This window comes from Trachypithecus francoisi, unplaced genomic scaffold (assembly GCF_009764315.1).
Source record: "Trachypithecus francoisi isolate TF-2019V2 unplaced genomic scaffold, Tfra_2.0 Lachesis_group11, whole genome shotgun sequence".
Classification (NCBI taxonomy): domain Eukaryota; kingdom Metazoa; phylum Chordata; class Mammalia; order Primates; family Cercopithecidae; genus Trachypithecus; species Trachypithecus francoisi.
The window spans coordinates 50838595-50854048 of record NW_022681456.1 but is presented as its reverse complement, the minus strand read 5'-3'; the positions used below and the strand labels follow the sequence as shown (position 1 = coordinate 50854048).

Sequence of the window (15454 nt, the reverse complement as noted above, 5' to 3'; positions counted from 1 at the left end):
CCTTTTTATATAGACACCTCAACATATCTTTTTGAGGGTGCACAATTTAACCTACAACAGAGGTCTTGCCCATCAGTCCCTCAGAGTTGCTTACTGTAGTTGTAGTGTTCTTACCGGCAAGGAGCATAAAGTTTCACGGTGAAGCTTTCACCATCACCTATGCCGGCATGTATTGTTTCTTTGTCCAGGATCCTAGTCCCAGTCAATTTCTCTGGCCTGTTGCAAGACTACATCAGAATACATAGTATAGTAAAAAAGTAAAGAGATATAAACTAATTTAATGTGTGTTTGTAGGTATGAAGCAGAGAAGTTAAAGTATTTAAGCTGTGGAATCTAACCTGGTTTCAAATAATGGCTTTCCTATCCCTGTGACCTGGGCAAGGCACATAAACCTCAATTTCTTCATCTGTCGACTGAAGGTACTAATAGTGTCTTTCTCACAGAGGATTGCTTGCAGAATAAATGAGATATTAGTCGTAAAGCCTTAGCTGTAGTGCCTGGCCTATAGGGTGAGCATACAAAATGACAGCCTACAAGAAGGCAAACAAAAAGTTCTGCTGCCTCTTGCAGATACTGGGAAACAGGCCTATACCCGGGCTGAGGGAGACATCTAGCTTATTACTTTGCAGTGTGGCTTGCCTCTGTCTGCTACAAGTCCTACTCTGTCATGATTCCTGCTCTGTTCAGCTTGTGTGTCTGGACAGTTGTTCTCCTTACTCGGCACCCAGCTGGACACCAGACTGCTTTCTTCTCTTTCAAGCTGTTGCATTTATTGTGTTTTCAGAGCAGGACTCATATTTTTCTCATTAAAGCACATTATTGAAGGAAAGGGAGAAAAAGGTAAATGTCAGAATTTACTTAAGCTCCTGAAGTAGTAAATGCTATTTAACATCCTCCCACCACCAAAATTTGAGTTTTAGTGTTTCCACACTTAAGAACCTGAAAACGTATGACTTAACTGTCATTGATGAGATAATAAAAATGACACCTCCGTACTTTTTTTGCAGAGAGTAGGGAGACAACAGGGTTTGTCCTTGTCAGTTTTTAACTGGTAGAGTCAAATCCTATAGAAACACATTTTTCCTGTTAGCATTTATTTGGAAATATGGAATGTGTTTGTGTGTGGCTTAGAGCTGTCCCTGTTGGTTGTACATCATTATTAAACAACAAAGAGGGGGTTAAATCAGAAACACACATTGGCATGCTTACTAAACGTATTAATGGAAGTTCAGGATACTAGCCTATAGCTTTGTAACTTTTATGTATTTGATTTTCAACAGTACTTATTTATAAACCTTTTAAAAAGAAGGCAAGGGTTTTGACAACTTCCAAAATACTTGGCCATCGTTTTTAAGGATCTCCTATGTTCAAACTTGTATGATAGGCCCCATGGGAGGATTTCAGGCATGGAGTGAGGATGAGGGAATCTTCCACTGTAATAAGGGACATAAGACAATTGGGTAAAGGCATTTGCAGGAATAGAACTGATTTCTAATTGAGTAATTCGAGAAAAGTTTTTTAGTTTTCCTTCTTGAAAGATAAAATTGATTTTGACAAAACAGGGTAAAGGAGGAAGAATTCCAAGGAAAATTCATGAGATATATGAAAGTGAATTGCTGGTTTGAAGAATGAAGTATAGAGATAATGTTGGAAAGACAGGAAAAGAACCAGTTGTAGAAGGTTGATGATAGCACACTAAGGGGTTTAGACTTTGTGGTAGAAAATTAGGAGTAACCCCTTTGAACAGGCTCTGCAGAAGAAAACACTAGTCTGGTAGTGTAGGATACTTAGAGATGCTGTGGTGATGGAGACAGCTTCAAGGAGCTTCTGTAGTATTCCTGGTTTGTAGTCATGAGGGCTTGAATGTTATTAATGAAAGTCAATGTGGAGAGAATGACAAGATGTGTGACATACTGTAAAAGTGTTATCAACAGGACTTGATGCATGTTAGAATATGAGAAGGGATCAAAGATGACTCCCATGTTTTGATCCAGGGTATCTAGGAACACTGAATGGCAAATGTAAAGAATACAAGAGGATGTTAAATTTTGGGTATATCATCCTCGAATGGCCAGTATGACATTGTATCCAGGTGAATGCCTCACAAGGCAGTTGGAAATGTGAAAGACTTGGTGAGAGGAACAAATATTGGATTCATTCTCATTGACAAGACATCAAGACAGCTGAGTTTGTTACAGTAGGTAGCTAGCCAGGCAGGCTAGAGAAGGCTCCCCACTCTCTACCCACCAGGAATATCAGGCAATCATCAGGTGATGGTTCAGCAGTTATCACAAGGCCTCTCTAAAAATGATGGTTGGCAGCCAGCACCAGGGAGAGGCAGTTTCCTGATGGTTCACAGTTGTTACATGAAAGTGATAATTGATCTCAGGTGCCAGGGAGAGGCAATTTCACAATAGACAAAAACACTTGAAATTGGTAATTGGCAGCTCAGGAATTGGACGAGTAGGCTTGGTCATGTGCATTAGGAGACAAAATGGCAAGAGTATGACCTTCCAGAGGCATACCACTGGAAAAGGGAACAATGCTCCCGTTGAGCATGCATGCACCTCCAGTAGACACACTGTGCATGCTCACCTCCCAAATGTTAGCAGGCCACCGGGCATGCGGGCAGCCCACTCCAAGGAAAGGATCATGGTAAAAGGGATGCAAGACACCGGAAGTAGTGCCAACATATAAAACCCCAAATCAAAAGGTCAGACACCACACTTGACCTCCAGAGTTCCCGCTTGGGTCTCTCCCAAGTGTATCATCTTTTCTTTCCTGTCCTAAAGCTTTTTAATAAACTTTCTTTCCTACTCTGAAACTTGCTTCGTGTCTTTTTCTGTCTTACGCCCTTCAGTGGAATTCTTCTGAGGAGGCAAGTATTGAGGTTGCTGCAGACCGGTATGGATTCATCTCCGGCAATTCAGATATTCATCACATCCCTAAGAAATTCAGTGACATGAATGCTATTTCAAAGAAAATAGGGTTAAAAACTTCAAGCTCTGGAGGAGGAGCTGGAAAGAAGGGAGTAATGATCTTCAGAGAGCAGAATGAAAGTGCAGCCTCACAGAGTAGTACAGGAGAGAGCATGACGAAGGCAATGCAGTAGTCAATAGCATGAAATGTTTTTGTGAGATAAAGGAGGTTGGTCACCTTTCAGAAAGAGTTTTTGGCTAAGAGTATAGGGGCCTAGATCAAAGTAAATGGAGTTAAGGCATCTATAAGTGTTCAAAAAGTGGAAACTGCTTTTATTGACTTCCTCTGAAAATTTCTAGAATTTCTTTGAAAAATCATGATGTATTATTTTTGTTACCTAGAAACTTTTTCTGAAAGATAAGTCTTGGGACTTTTAATGGAAGAGGTGTTACTTCTTCACTCCTGGACCTTTTTAAGCAGTGATGATTACATTTTTGTTTTAATAACAAAAGGTGGGCTTTGCAAAGAATACAGTAGGTGCTTAGATAAATATTTTTTTTTAATTGATGTTTTGAAGCACCTTATCTCCTTAAATATAAATGGGCTTTCTACAAAAGGCTCAAGTGCTTATTGATCAACTGATACCGATTTAAAATTGAAATGTCAGTTTTCAGAAGGAGTAACTTTGTCTAGTATTGAATAGTGCAATGAGGCTTTTTTACCCAGAAATTTCAAGGAGCACTCAGTTTTCATAAGAAATCTTGCATTTGAAGACACTGGAAGTTGATTTTCTTCACAACCATTAACATATAAGAGACAGACCTAAGCTATGACTGTACATGGGCCCTATGGAAGCACAGTGGATTGCCCCTGTTAGAAATGCTTGTTCCCCGGTGCCATAAAGAAACAGCATGTGAACATAAATTTAACTTCCTCTCAAGGCCAGTTTTACTTTCTGCAGAAAGGGTACACCCTCCAGCAGTTTTGCCATGAGAGTATACCGAACAAAGGAGACAGGCTCATTTATAACCTGACACATCCACCCTACTGCTGTGTCCAGTTTCCATTGACTGGTATAGGACTTCACATTCTTTATTTGTCCCTGTTGGCTAGCAACTTAGAACTTTTAAAAAGAGGCAAAGGCAGAGGAAAACAAAAGAAGGAGGACATAACTTGTGGAATGCTGAGAAAGGTAGAAACACCTTCAAATAAGGAAGAGGAACAGGCTATGACCTAATGCTTCCTTGGACTAGTATAAGCATGCCAAGGCAAATATTTACGCTAAATTGTGGGAGCTAAGAACACAAAGTACATTGATTTATTTATTACGGCTAGCAGATATTTAAGAATATTAGCACAGGTCTTTAAATAATTTTTGCTTAGAGAAGTTACTATTTAATCCTAGTTAGATGGGAGGAAAGTCTTTGAAGAGGAACCTCTACTTTACTTTTTACACCCCTTGGTAAGTTTGCTTCCCTCCGCCTTTTTTTTTTTTTTTTTTTTTTTTTTTTGAGACGAAGTCTCGCTCTGTCACCCAGGCTGGAGTACAGTGGCGCGATCTCGGCTCACTGCAAGCTCTGTCTCCCGGGTTCACGCCATTGTCCTGCCTCAGCCTCCCTAGTAGCTGGGACTATAGGCGTCTGGCACCACGCCTGGCTAATTTTTTTGTATTTTTAGTAGAAACGGGGTTTCACTGTGTTAGCCAGGATGGTCTCAATCTCCTGATCTCGTGATCCGCCCGCCTCCCAAAGTGCTGGGATTACAGGCATGAGCCACTGCACCCAGCCAGCTTTTCCACTTTTTAAAAAAGCCCTTGGCCTTTCATTGCTATCATCAGTGGTGCTATATAAAATTTTAATTTTTTTAATTAATTCACCATGTCTTTATTGAACATCTAGTTGGTGCTAGACACTCTACTCGTTCTGGGAATACTGAGATGAATGATACAGCTTTTATCCTTGAGGCATATGCTGTTTAGTAGGGGAGGCAGAGAAGTAAACAGATAAATCAAAATTCAACCAGTGTGGGATATGAACAAGGTACTGTGGAAGCATCTAGAGGGGAAGGAAGCACTGGGAGGAACTGGAAGGAAATCTTTTATTTTGTGAATTGAGTTAAACATTGTTAGATGGCAGCAAATCTAAGTGGTTCACAACTGACAAATGATTCAGGAAATTCTGTTTTCTTCACTGTTTTCTGCCAACTCTGACAGCATTATTTTTAGAAAAGAACAAAATGGCTCAATTAGTCACACAAATATAGTAAACTTGAAATTACTTAAGTAGTAAGGAGTTATGACTGATACTCCATGGCAACCACAGTCGAATTTCTCCAACTTGCCCAAAAGGACCAAAAAAGAATCAGATAAAGTATTGGGCATTGTATTTATTTTATCCTTGGTATTTGACATTTTTGAATCTACCCCCATTCTCCAGTGGGGGTAGATACAGAACGTGGATGTACAATTGACCTTTGAACAATGCACGGATTAAGGGCACCAAGCCCAGTGCAGTCGAAAATGTGCGTATAATTTTTGACTCCTCAAAAGCTTCATTACTAATACTATTGACTAGAAACCTTACCGATAAGTTAATTAACACATTTGGGATATGTATTATATACTGTATTCTTACAGTAAAGTAAGTTAGAGAAAAATATTACTAGGAAAATCTTAAGAGAGAAAAAAATATGTTCATTATTCATTAAATGGAAATGGATCATCATAAAGGTCTCCTTGTTGTCTTCGCATTGAGTAGCCTTCCGAGGAGGAGGAAGAGGAGGGGTTTGTCTTGCTGTGTTAGATGCAAAGGCAAAAGAGAATCTGTGTAAGTGGATCCAAACGGTTCAATTGTTTGTTGTTCAGGGTCAGCTGTGTATACACCGTTCTTAAGTACGTGGATTGTGTACATATTTTGTCCAAGAAAATCTACCCATGATTTTATGACTCCTGGCACAGAATCCTGTTGAGTTCAAAACACGCTCCTAACATGTATGATTGACAGGCTGTTTGAAGCAAACAGGAATTGGTATGTAGATCTTCAAATTCTAACTAATTAATGGAAATATTCAGAAATATTCTGGGATATTAATGTGCTGTTCATTCAATATGACTTTTAAACCTGTGAAACATAGGAAGTGATTGTGTTCATCGTCAAATGATTTTTCACTTTATAAAGGGATTTACCCAGGGTTCCTTTAATTACATAGTTTTACTCAGTGCATTTAATTGTTAGTTTCCAAACCATTAATTCCTTGACGGAAGACTGGAGATTGACAGAAAACTGGAGAGGCAGACAGCTTAAACCAGAGTGTGAGGAACGCGCCTCTAAATTTTATTGTTTGAAATGGAGCAAAAAGAAGGATAACTAGTTCCCTTTGATTTAGTGTCAATTGTTAGGGAAATACTTTATTTTCATATCCTGTGTGAGTGCTACCTCTAGGAGATAAAGTAGGTATTTCAGTGCAAGTTTCTTCTGTGACTTACTGCACCAAATATGGACTTAGAAGCATCAGAGACAATGCATGATCCAGAGGCAATGTATGTTTCTAATGACTGATGGAAATAAGATCCCATAAATCTTTTTCTGTATCTTAGGTGAGTTATATATGGTCTTTGAATGTGGGGCCAAATTGAATGAGGAAGCATCATGTGAGGTAGAATGTGTCCTTACAGAAAGAGCTAACAAATACAAAATATCCAGACTCACTTATTCTGGGATAGGATAAGTAGACCAGTGATCTAACATTACTATAGGTGAGGGAGCCATCATAATAGATAGATTTGAGATTTAGACTGGAAATGAATAGTCTGAACAAGAGAGAGTTTATGAATTTAATTAATGTAAAACTTTAAAAAATTTAGATGGATGATTACAAACAGAATCATCCAATTTATATTTGTAGCTACCTAAAACTTATTAGGCCTTTCTTATAATGGGCTTTAAAATTTTTTAGGTTTTATTTGAGACTGTTTAATAATGATTTTTCTAAAAAATGAATCTTAAAAGTCTTTAAAAACCTTAAAAAAACTATTTAAAAAGGCCGGGCGCGGTGGCTCAAGCCTGTAATCCCAGCACTTTGGGAGGCCGAGACGGGCGGATAACGAGGTCAGGAGATCGAGACCATCCTGGCTAACACTGTGAAACCCCGTCTCTACTAAAAAATACAAAAAACTAGCCGGGCGACGTGGCGGGCGCCTATAGTCCCAGCTACTCGGGAGGCTGAGGCAGGAGAATGTCGTGAACCCGGAAGGCGGAGCTTGCAGTGAGCTGAGATCCGGCCACTGCACTCCAGCCTGGGCGACAGAGCGAGACTCCGTCTCAAAAAAAAAAAAAAAAAAAAAAAAAAAAAAAAAAAACTATTTAAAAAAGAGTGGCTGCATCTCTGGGAATTAAAAAGCAATAGAGAATATTAATATAAGTCAAACCAAAATGTCATTAAAATTCCAATTACCTCACAGTAAAAATTATTAGCTAATTACCCAAAAACAACATGAATTTTTTAAATGTTTCAGAAAAAGAAATGTGGTGATATAATTAATGTATATGTATCTTAAACTTTTTTCTTGAACTTTTGTTATGCTTTCTTAGAAAATAGGAGACAATATAGTTTTATTTCTATACTGAATATAAGAAGGTGGTATGTTAACTACAATAAGATAACTTTTATTTGTATAGTTCTTTGTAATTTTAAATGTTCTTTTATGTATGTTTAATCTTTAACCAGATAGTGAAGGAATTATTGCTGTCAGTTCGTAGATATGGAAACTGAGCTGAAACATTAAATTAAATCATCAAGGACTATAAATGCTTACTCCTTTCATTTCTTCATCTGTTTATTATTCAGACATATATTGATCACCCTTATATGCCAGGAGGCCCTCTATTGGTATTGGAAGCAAAATTTATACTTGGATCTTTTGGTATCTACTCCAGTATTCTTCTCCTGTCACTACTAGCTGCATTGCAAATGCAGTTCAGAATTATAGCTTAAGCGATACGCCTTTTTACTAGACAGAGTTTGGGATTAGTTTTTATTTTATAATAGATAAATAATATTTTTCTATTCTGCTAACATTTTAATGTATAGATTTTCTGTAATCAGCCTTTTGTTTAAAGTATGTATTGCCCAAAAGTTTTGTCCATTACTATATAAAATTACAGGTAAATTCTTATATAATCTCTCCTTCTACTTGGTATGGAAAAGATTCCTCTTTCAAGATTTCTTAGGCTTTTAAATCCATTGTTTGATTTTTTTTCTAGGAAAGAAGCTATCTCAATTGATTTTTTATTCTGAGTGAATAAAAATAAGATTCAGAAATTATTTACATAATTTATATATTGATCGTATTTAGACATAGTAAATAAAAGCATTCATGGTAAAGAAACAAAGGATTTTACAGCTAATGACCAATAATATGCATTGGTCATAGGAAGAATATTCCAAATCTAGTTTAATAAATTGTTCTTGGTTATATACTCAACAGTTACGCTAGGTTCTTCATAAGATTTTTTTTAATAGAGAAAAATCCATAGATCTTGCTTTGCGTGTGATTATAACCTGGTTGGGAAGGGATACTAATAACTCCATTACAAGCTGGAGTGAAATATGTGTAGCCAACTTCCTTTAGTATACAGAAGACTGAATGCTTAAGTCCTCTGGATATTTTGGGTAAAGTATCCAGAGGACTTAAAGCAGGGTAAAGGAGACAGTTGTATTGGGACTCATTTTAAAGGATGAGCAGATTCCTGCAGGGGAGGTGGATATTTTGAGATTGCACACTGGAATTTTAAAAAGTGTTTAAACATACAGTATATAAGTATGTCTACAAATTGGATTTTTAAAAATCTTATTGCTATTAGATATTCTCACAAAGACTTAAGTCATCCATAATTTTTTCTTACTATTACCTATCCTCTGAGGTTGAGTAGGAGTTGGAGGCAGGAGCAGATTCTGTGTATGCAGTAAGTCATTGCCAGTTGCCTGGAGCACAGTAGTTTTGGGACTAGAGTGTGAATGTGAGTTGGGATTCATGTCAGGAATTACTAACATACAAGAAATAATTATTTCTTGCCATTTTCCCTGGACTAATGACTCTGAGAAGAAACATAGAAGAAACATCGTATTTGATACGCCCAGTATGTCATCAGCTGTTTTTTATTTGAGGGAAATACTTACAGTATGGGGTCGTACACTTCGAGTATTCTCCAAATTAGGCGGGTCCTTTCTGTATATATTATCTTAATCTCTCTTCATTTTGGAGGAGCTGAAATGCTGAGAATTTATATACAGAATCCTTTTGTAGAGAAATTTAGAATGTTCCGGTCATGCATAATGATACTTACTTTTGTCTTGGATATGGAGAGAAAATGTTCATGATTAGAATCTATACATGCTTAATGAGAGAGAAGACTGAATGATAATCAGTTGCTTTTGCATACCAGTTCCTTTAAAAGCATAGAAAAAGTGGACTTTTTTTTTTCTTTGCTGTGGTCAAAGGAAGCTTATACTGATTACTGTCAAGTGTTAGATTTTGATTTTCTTTAAAACGTTAGTGGATGAGATTTTAATTTGCTTTTCATGTAAAAGGCAAAGGTGCATTGTTTATATGAATTCCACATTACAAACTGTTTAGCTTTAAACAACATGGAAATTAATTATAATTTACACTATTAGAATTATTAGAAAACAAAACAAACATTTTACATACAAAACTTTGACCCCAAAATTGGGTCTGTGAGATCCTCTTTCAAGCATGGGAAGTTCTGCATTTTATAAAACAGAAATTAAGTGTTTTTCATTCACTTTATGCAGGAAATAGTTATTGTGCACTGATATGGTTAGGCTTTGTGTCCCCACCCAAATCTCATCTCGAATTGTAATCCCCATAATCCCCACATGTCAAGGGAGAGACCAGGTGGAGGTAACTGAATCTTGGGGGCTGTTTCCCTCATGCTGTTCTCATGACAGTGAGGGAGTTCTCACAAGATCTGATGATTTATGAGGTGCTCTTCCCCCTTCGCTGGGCACTTCTCCTACCTGCTACCTTGTGAAGAAGGTGATTTGCTTCCCCTTCACCTTCCCTCATGATTGTAAGTTTCCCCAGAGATGCTGAACCATGAGTCACTTAAATCTCCTTCTTTTGGCTGGGTGTGGTGGCTCACACCTCTAATCCCAGCACTTTGGGAGGCTGAGGCGAGAGGATCAAGAGTTCAGGAGATCAAGACCATCCTGGCTAACACAGTGAAACCCCATCTCTACTAAAAATACAAAAAAATTAGCCGGGCATGGTGGTGGGTGCCTGTAGTCCCAGCTACTCGGGAGGCTGAGGCAGGAGAATCACTTGAACACGGGAGGCAGAGGTTGCAGTGAGCCAAGATCGAGCCACTGCACACCAGCCTGGGCAACAGAGCGAGACTCTGTCTCAAAAATAAATAAATAAAATAAAATCTCCTTCTTTTATAAATTACCCAGTCTTGGGCAGTTCTTTATAGCAGTATGAAAATGTACTAATACAAGCACTTATTTTGTATTAGGCATTTTTCTAGTAATTGTGCTGCAGAAAGATCCGCCCTCATATAGAAATTTTATTCTCAGTAATTAATTAGGTTTTGGTCAATTTCTTTTATATTTTACAATAATAGTATTAATTTAGTTGCTCACCATACATATTTCTTAAGCCAATATTATGTATAAATTCTAAGAAAGAAATGGATCAGCACAAATGTATGTATAAGGAACATTAGGGAAAATTGTTTAAAGCTTTAGTATATTCAAAGGATGGATCTGAAGTTTCATATATTTGCAAATCATTTTAGAAATTTCAAATGTAATTTAAATTACAATGATAAGAGCTGATATAAGTTTTTCTGAAAGAGTGAACCCTTTATACTATGAAAAGTATTTTTTAATATTAGATTCCTGCTTATAGGTAAAATTACTTAGTACATTTTTTGAGATTTATTTGAAGTTTTCTATTCCATGCTCTCCTTTTTTTTTTTTTTCCTGAGATGGAGTCTCACTCTGTCGCCCAGACTATAGTGCAGTAGCATGATCTCAGTTCACTGCAGCCTCGCCTCCTGGGTTCATGCAGTTCTCCTGCCTCAGCCTCCTGAGCAGCTGGGATTACAGGCACCTGTCACGACACCTGGCTAATATTTGTAATTTTAGTAGAGACAGGGTATCGCCATGTTGGCCAGGCTGGTCTCGAACTCCTGACCTCAGGTGATCCACCTGCCTCGGCCTCCCAGAGTGCTGGGATTACAGGCGTGAGCCACATTCTCTCCTTCTTAAGATATCTTATCTGAAATTTTAAGAGAATGCTAGTACCATAATTTTTCTTTTTCAGTAGTACATATCACTTACTGATACTTATTAGAAGTAAAATCAGTTATTGCAGTTGTCTCAGAGTGACACTGCATGTAATTTCAACTGCATGTAATGCCATCACTGCATGTAATTTCAACTGTTTCTCTAAGTAATAGTGGTTGTATTGAGATTAATTCATGAAACCTTAAATTCCCTGGGAATTAAAAAAAAAAAAAATCCCATAAGAAGTAAGGAATTTATTTTAAAGTAATGGCCCAACTGGAAATCTGCATTTAAAATTTGTCCATTTAATGGAAAGCGTCAGCTGACTTAGCCAACTTTTTTGAGTGGAAGGGTTATTTAAGGTGACATCTAGTCAATTTGAAATGTATATAGACCCCAAATCAAGTGGAATTGTATTAACTTAAACTATTGGATATTTTCTATATCATGTGGCATACCTGTAACAAAGACAGTTAAGATAGAATTATGGAAAGCATATTTTACATGTGATAAAAGATGGTTTCTGTAGGTTTATTGAAATAATTGAACACATTAGATTTTTATTTTTGACTAGCTTGGTTTGTTTCTCTCCCTCTTCCTTTTTCTTTTGCTCTTTTTTTAAATGAAAATCTTGTAAACTTATAGAAAAGTATTGATAATTAAGTATTTTAATGTAAGAAATATTATATTAAATATTAAATTAAATATATTAAATTAAATTAAATTATATTAAATATTAAAACATGATTTGTAGGACTAAAAACACATTTTAAAAATCATAAAATCACTTCAAACAACCTCTGTCCCTATAATAGCAACTTTCACTTTTGATTGTTAGATTTAACTGGTATATGTCATCTAGTTATTTGCTGTCACACTGTAAATTCAGTTTTTGTCAGTGACAAATTTTCACAGATATGTCAGACGAGTACTTTATATATGTATCTATGGATCATTATGTATATATAAATATTCCCCAAGCCCACTGTAATAGTGTGTATCAGTATCTCTTTCTTTTAATGTGTGTGAACTCAGCTATGTAATACTTAAACGACAATATGTATAGTTTTAAATATTCTAGCATCTCTGGCAGATACGATTTTCTACTTGAATGCTTATGTTTATTTGGAACTCACTACTCTGTAACAGCAGCTGGTTATGTTCCTGGGCAGGTTTAATAGCCGTTCTGTAGTATTGAGTCAAAATGTTCTTCCTTTTACATTTTTCGTTAAGTCTTGTAAAGCCGCACAGAAGTCAGCTACTCTCTTTACCAAGTGTTAACCTTTCATATATTTTACAGGAATGATTCTATCCCTACTTAAGATTTTCTCTTCGTGGGTTAAATATTCCATTTCCTTTGTTCAGGAGTTTCTTATTTGGCCTTCTTTCTAAACCCTTAACCATTCTGCTCATTCTCTTCTTGACACATGCTCTTTAATCAGGGTGACATTTAAAATATGGTCCTCCACAGAGCACTGCTATGAGTCTCCTACCTCCCCAGATCTATAAACTATATTTATACAGTTTTATGCGCTTTTTTGGCAGTCAGTTTATGATACTGGCGTGGGAAATTTCTTCCCTAACCTCCCTACCCTTTTAATCTGTATTTCCTTTATCTGTTTTATATATAGCAATATTTTTAACCAAAAACTTACGACTGACTTTTATATGTACTTATTGATTTCGTGTTTATGGACTCATTCATTTATGAATAATTTCAACAAATACTTACTGAGCTGCTGTGTGCCAGATATTCTAGTAGGTGCTGGTAGAAAGTGGTAAAGTATAGTACCAAACTTTTTAGTTTCCTCTGGTTTTAATGTTATGTTTATGATACCTTCAGAAGGAACAGGGAATAATAATGAAAATGATAATGATAGCCAGATTTTATAGCATGCTTAACAGTTGCTGGCGTATTGACCTCTCACAACAATTCTTAAGTCGCAGGTACTATTTATTATTCCCATTTTGCAGATGAAGAAACTCCAGCTTATTGAGATGAAGATACTTGCTCATGGTGAGGTCATGGATGGCAGAGCTAGCATTAGATTCCATTTAATCTGCCTGCAAAGTAAATTTTATTAACCACTCTGTTAAGTAAGAAACAAGGTGTTACTAAATTTGAATTAAGGGAAAAAATTTGTTTTTCAGATGAATGACAAAGACTTCCTGGAGGAAATGGGCTTTGAAGAAGGGGAACTATCCATTCAAAAGAAACTATCACCAGGAAGAGGCACTGAAGTGGAAAAGAATAAAGCACTAAGGGAGAATACTCTTCGTGTAGTTTGGCTACACGGGGACATACACATAAGGCATGTGGAGGAATGCAAGATAGGAAAAAGATTAGAGACAGATTGTGGTGGACATCAAGTGCCATGACAAAATGAATGTGTTTTGTTGGTTTTTGAGCAAGAATGTTGAGCATAGTCATCTCCTGCCTTAAAATTGTTACCTTGCAGTAGTGTTCAGGGAGGATAATAAAAGAAGCAGGCAGATAGGAGAGAAAAAGAACCAGAATTACCAATCATGATTAGAAGGAACAAAAAGGATAGACACAAAAGACAGGGTGTTGCTTTAGTTGTTTGACTTTAAAACCAAATGAATATTGGAGTAAGAAAGAAGTGGTAACTGAAAATCAAGACACTGGCAACAGAAATAGTCAGATGTGGTTGAGGAACATTATTTTAGGAAGATGAGGAATTGACCTTTACGTTGAGTTTGAAATACTACTGTGGAGTCCAGTGGAATTATCTAATGAGCAGTTTGAGAATCAGTGTTGTAGCTCAGGAAAAAGTTGAAAATGGAGAAATAGACTTGATTTTAGCTGTGTAGAGGGGAAAACTGAGATACATATGGAAGTAAACATACAGGCGCTAAAGAGGATGAGTGGGTGTAAACCATATGACATCAGGACATTGGAGGTACTACCTTTAGGCTTAGAGATGACCAGTGGCATTTTCTGACAGTACTGTGTGACAAACATCATGTTTGTCATGCCTTGACTGTCTTAAGGACTTTGTGTGCAGTTTTCATGTAAGCTCCTGGTTCCTTCTTTTCTTTTCTTTTCTTTTTTTTCTTTTTCTTTTTCTTTTTCTGTTTCTCCTTCCTTCCTTCTTCCTTCCTTCCTCCTTCCTTCCTTCCTTCCTTCCTTCCTTCCTTCCTTCCTTCCTTCCTTCTCTCTCTCTCTCTCTCTCTCTCTCTCTCTCTCTCTCTCTCTTTCTTTCTTTTTCTTTACAAATTTTAAAGGAACAAATAAGATTCCCTTGGGGCTTGATTTGACCTTACATTTAGCATTTGAGGGGGAGGTATAGCTCCTCTGACATTCAGGGTCAATAATTGATTTCTCTATTATCCTTGAATTTTAAAGGAATTATAGCAGTCAGTCCCATTGTGGTTTATTCCTGGAAATCTTTCCTTCACAGTTTATTGATGTTGGCATCTGCTCTACTGAAGATAAATACAGGTATTTTGTTTTTTGTTTTTTTGTTTTGTTTTGTTTTTGTTTTCGTTTTTGTTTTTGTTTTGCTTATTTTATCCCAGTAAGAAGCAGGAATGAAAGTCTGTAGGCCAAAACATTAACTGTCCAGTGAAGGTGTGACCCAGCAAATCTAAAGAACTCAATAAACTTCAGATTGACATGTTGAATCAATCTGAAAAATAATACTGTCCATTCTCGAGAAGGAATAATGGACTTCAATAACTTGTATTACATAGGATAAATCTTCACAGGTACGTGGGTTGAGGTACAGGGACTGGTTTAGTCTGAGAAAGTCTTTTCCTCTCTCTATTTTGTAATACTTCTAATAGACCTATTTAGCTTCACATCTCTTCTATAAGCAGATTATGCTTATCTTTGCATTTCTATGATGGAGCATAGTACTTGATATAGTAGTGGGTATGTATTAAATAATATATAAAGGCATGAATGAGCAAACTTTGTCTAAAAAGAAGTTAAGGCCATTTATAAATTTTTGTTGAGTTGAATGTGCTTTTTTTTTTTTCTAATTCTTCAGTTTAGAAATGAACAGTGAAGGTTCCTATTTAGAGAATACTCTATATTCTTTAAATGTGTAGACCTCAGGACATTAGGAAAACCTAAATCATTTCAAAATGAACGAATAAAACATTACGTAAAATTCATTCAGCAAAATTAAGCTTCACTTGTGAAAACTTCATTTAAAATTGAAGGCATCCATTTGATACATGTGTACATTGTATATACCAC

The 15454-nt window shown here is 36.6% G+C and overlaps 1 protein-coding gene across 2 annotated transcripts in view; it reads left to right on the top strand.

Annotated features, from left to right (window-relative positions):
* The window catches only part of TMTC2 (transmembrane O-mannosyltransferase targeting cadherins 2), a 445065-nt gene that overhangs the window by 110475 nt on the left and 319136 nt on the right, over positions 1-15454 (top strand). The window contains exon 1 of one of the 2 annotated variants that reach the window (XM_033221144.1): positions 14603-14692. The exons of the other annotated variant lie outside the window; for it this stretch is intronic. The gene's annotated coding sequence lies outside the window, so the exon portion shown is untranslated. Of the gene's footprint in view, positions 1-14602; positions 14693-15454 lie in introns of those variants that run through there. 2 annotated transcript variants of the gene reach the window in all.